The sequence below is a fragment of the Hypanus sabinus genome, chromosome 21 (genome assembly GCF_030144855.1).
Source record: "Hypanus sabinus isolate sHypSab1 chromosome 21, sHypSab1.hap1, whole genome shotgun sequence".
Classification (NCBI taxonomy): Eukaryota; Metazoa; Chordata; class Chondrichthyes; order Myliobatiformes; family Dasyatidae; genus Hypanus; species Hypanus sabinus.
In genome coordinates this window covers 23,614,273-23,618,429 of record NC_082726.1, presented here as the reverse complement: position 1 = coordinate 23,618,429, position 4,157 = coordinate 23,614,273, and the positions used below count along the sequence as shown (strand labels likewise).

General features: G+C 41.5%; 1 pseudogene; it reads left to right on the top strand.

Annotated features, from left to right (window-relative positions):
* The first annotated feature begins 853 nt into the window (after nt 1-853).
* On the top strand, nt 854-2,389 carry LOC132379210 (poly(rC)-binding protein 3-like; annotated as a pseudogene).
* Nucleotides 2,390-4,157: the final 1,768 nt, after the last annotated feature.

The following is a 4,157-nucleotide window of genomic DNA, read 5'->3' as shown; positions in this document are numbered from 1 at the left end:
CTGCCTTTGATTTTCTCAATGTCAGATAGCTTTGTCCCACTTGAGGAAAGTAGAGAATGATCTGATGACAACAAAGGTATTCCAAAATAATTGCAAGAAGTAATGCAGTCATAGTCCTATAGCACAAAAACAAACTCTTTCATCTACTTTGGTCAACCAGCTTACTTCACTAATCCTATTCACCAGCACTTGGTCCATAGCAGTTCATAAACTGAATTGTTCCAATGGAATGGGCAAACATCTTCATCGATTCTATCTTCAGACTGTTGGCATGCAATGATGGGACTCCATCAAATGCTTTCATGACTCACAAAGTTGGGCAAGGGTAGACCACTTCATCTCCATTACTTTCACCACTAGTTTTGAACATCTAGCCTGAACAGATCTCTGGGTTTTAATACTGCACCATTTGGTTTACCAGTGTCACTGACCAGCATAAAATATTGTTCCATTTTGCTCCCAAGAGTGGATCACTCTGGATTCAACACAGTATGTTATAACTATTATAGGGGCTGATGTGCTGCAGCATTAAGTCCCAAAATCAAACCCTTTCAGACTACACTAGTAGTGAGAATGGCATTTGCATTGCTATTGTTGATTTTTCAGGGGTCAAAATCAGAACCAGAATCAAAATCAGGTTTATTATCACTGGCATGCAGTATTTCATGAAATATGGTGTTTATTTGACAGCATTTCAATTCAAGACATAAAAAACACTAAAGGTTACAAAAAAAATTAAGATAAGTAAATGGTGAGGATTAGTGAGGTGGGGTTCATTGTCCATTCAGAAATCAAATGGTGAGTGTATGTGGATTGTGGACTGTAGGCAGGTGGTGACAGCGGTTCTCCCCATCAGAACCTTTCCTATTCACCCCTCAAACCCCTTTGCCCCCTCCTTTACCCTTCCCTCCCTTTTACCTTTCCTTAGGCCTCCCTCGATTTTACCGTACCCCGTCTCGTTGTCAAAGGGACGCGGACTATTGTTCCTACCAATCTACTCCAATATTTCCCCCTCCCCCTTCAATCGGCTACAGGGCAGGCCGCCTGTTTCTTGCAACCATCTTTGCCCCCTTTCAACCGTTTTCCCTGCGGGGCCTGCCTCTCTGAACGGATGCTGATCTACTCTGCCCTGGACTCCCGGAACTGGTGCATCTCCACTTGATTACACTGTTCCCAAAGAATCCAGAAACACCGATACTACCACCACAATGGACCCAAAGATGAGTGAAGGTGGACTGAATGTTACCCTTACCATCCGACTGCTCATGCATGGAAAGGAAGTTGGAAGCATCATTGGAAAGAAAGGTGAAACTGTGAAAAAGATGCGTGAAGAGAGTGGTGCACGCATTAATATCTCTGAAGGAAATTGTCCTGAGAGAATTGTCACCATCACAGGCCCAACTGATGCAATATTCAAGGCATTTGCAATGGTTGCCTTTAAGTTTGAGGAGGACATTGATAATTCAATGAGGAATAGCACAGCAACCAGTAAGCTACCTGTGACCCTGCGACTCGTCGTACCTGCTAGCCAGTGTGAGTCTCTGATTGGAAAAGGAGGCTCCAAAATCAAAGAAATTCGTGAGTCAACAGGCGCTCAAATCCAGGTGGCAGGGGACATGCTGCCTAATTCCACTGAACGAGCTGCGACGATCTCTGGGATGCAAGAAGCAGTTATCCAATGTGTGAAACAAATTTGTGTGGTGATGCTGGAGGATGTGTGCCTCTCGTCAGCTGACTATAAAGCGGCGTTGGCGTCAACATTGTGGCGAAGTCCGCAGCTTGCTCACTCATCCTCCCAGCTGAAGGAATCTGCATGGACACCAGAGTCCTTGAAAGAAAAAATGGAATTTAAAAACTTTAAAGAAGATTCAGGAACTTGGGCAGTTGACCAAGCTTCATCAGTTGGCTATGCAGCATACCTTTTTACTCCCCTTGGGCAGACCACCCCTGGTTTCCCTGGTTTGAATGCCAATTCCCCAGCCAGTACTCATGAACTCGTCATTCCCAATGGTCTGATTGGGTGTATAATCGGCAGACAAGGAAGCAAAATTAATGAGATAAGGCAGATGTCTGGGGCGCAGATTAAAATAGCTAATGCAGCAGAAGGCTCAACAGAACATCAGATAACTATTACGGGATCCCCTGCCAATATAAGCCTTGCACAGTACCTCATTAATGCAAGGCTAACATCTGAAGTTTCTGGAATGGGCCCTCTTTAATTGTTTATGCAGCTCCCTCTGCTCTCCGTGTCATGTTGCCCACCTGCAAAAGCCACAACCAACCTGCTTCCACTTGTTTGTAAAATTTGTATATTACAGTTCTGCCTCATAGAAAATAGTTAAAATGTTAAATTTTAAGAAATTATTCTGAAATTCTTTTTAAATCCAGTCCCCCTTAACTAAACCCAACTACCCCATTTCTTGTTTTAATGTAAGTTTTTTGTTTCAACATTAAATTAACAATCGCTTGCAAAAATTGTATTTGAAGACTATTTTCTCTGTATATTTTTTAGTTTAGTAATTACTGGTAACATGACTGCAACCTTTTTATATTAAAAAAAAACCTTGATGTTATCCAATTATTTGAAGTTCTATCTTATATTTAAAAAAAAAGAAATCAAATGGTGGAGGGGAAGAACCTGTTCCTAAACTGTTGAAGTTGAGTCTTCAGACCCCTGTTGCCCCTCTGTGATGGTAGTAACAAGGACGTCCTGAATGTTGAGGGTGCTACATGATGGATGCTGATTTATTGAGACACCACCATATTGAAAATGTCCCTGATGCTGGGGAGGGTTGCTCCCATGATGAAGCTGGCTGAGTCTATAGAACTCTGCAGCCTCTTCCAATCCTGTGTATTGGAGCCTCCATACCAGGTGCAGAAGTAACTTTAATGAAAGAGGGTATGAATGTCTGGACTTGAAGTGTCAATTATCCATCTCCCTCCATAGATGCTACCTGACCTGCTGAGTTCCTCTAGCATTTTGTGTGTTGCTTTAGACTTTGTAGAATCTGTTTGTTTGGACTGAATGATTCCTTTATGTATGGTAAGGAATCCTCATGAGCACAGGGGATAATGATGAAACAAGGTATTTCCTACCTCTCAGTAATTGTGAATCATCAGGACTGATCGGCCATTTGATGCAGAGAATTATTTTGCAAGTAAGAAAATTGATAATATTATTATAATGGCCCAGAAGATGCCATTCATCCGTCACATCATCAATGTTTCTTCTGGTAAAGCGAGCCGGATAGTCCCATTCACCACTCACTTAACTTTTTCCCTGAATTCTCTCAACAGCCTATCCAATACCCCTTTGAAGATGCTGATTTCTTCTGTTTTTAGTATCTTACACTATCCCAGTATAAACATTTTTCTCACATCTTCCTTCACTAGAATTTTAATCTTTGCCTTTGGGTCCTAAAATTATCTTCTCAAAGTTACAGTTTCTATCTACCCTACCTAGCTAAATAAGTCAAGATCTGCTACTGCTCTTTGGAATCTCCTACCTAAACATATCAAGATCTTCCACAGCTCTATGGAATCTCCTACCTAAACAGGTCAAGATCTTCTACAGCTCTATGGAATCTCCTACCTAAACAGGTCAAGATCTTCTACAGCTCTATGGAATCTCCTACCTAAACAGGTCATATCTTCTACAGCTCTATGGAATCTCCTACCTAAACAGGTCAAGATCTTCTACAGCTCTATGGATCTTCTTTCAAGCTTCTTTATTCCATGGTGAACTGAGCCAGGTTCTCTAGTTTAGTCTTATTTTATTCTCTTGTATGATTCACACAGTATTGGTGGATGAAGACTGCTTTACTCAAGCTTTTTTGTAGCTATTGACAATTTCTGGAAAGCGTGTTTTAGATGGAACTGAAAACAGGAGTTAAGGTTTTCAGGAGGGAGTAGTGTTGAGAGATTACTTGTTGTTACCTCTTTGTATGGGTCCTTGTCAGATGAATATCAAACTAAAGTGATGTGTGAGCAGCCGATCGCCTTACAGATAATTTTCTCACGCTGGTTTCCTCTCCTCTCCTAAAGATGAACAGATCGGTAGGTTAATTGCTTCTTGTGTGTTGGTGAGTGGTGGAATCTGGGAACTCAGAGTAACAAAAATATGGGGATTAATGTGCACTTAGTGTAAATTGGATTGA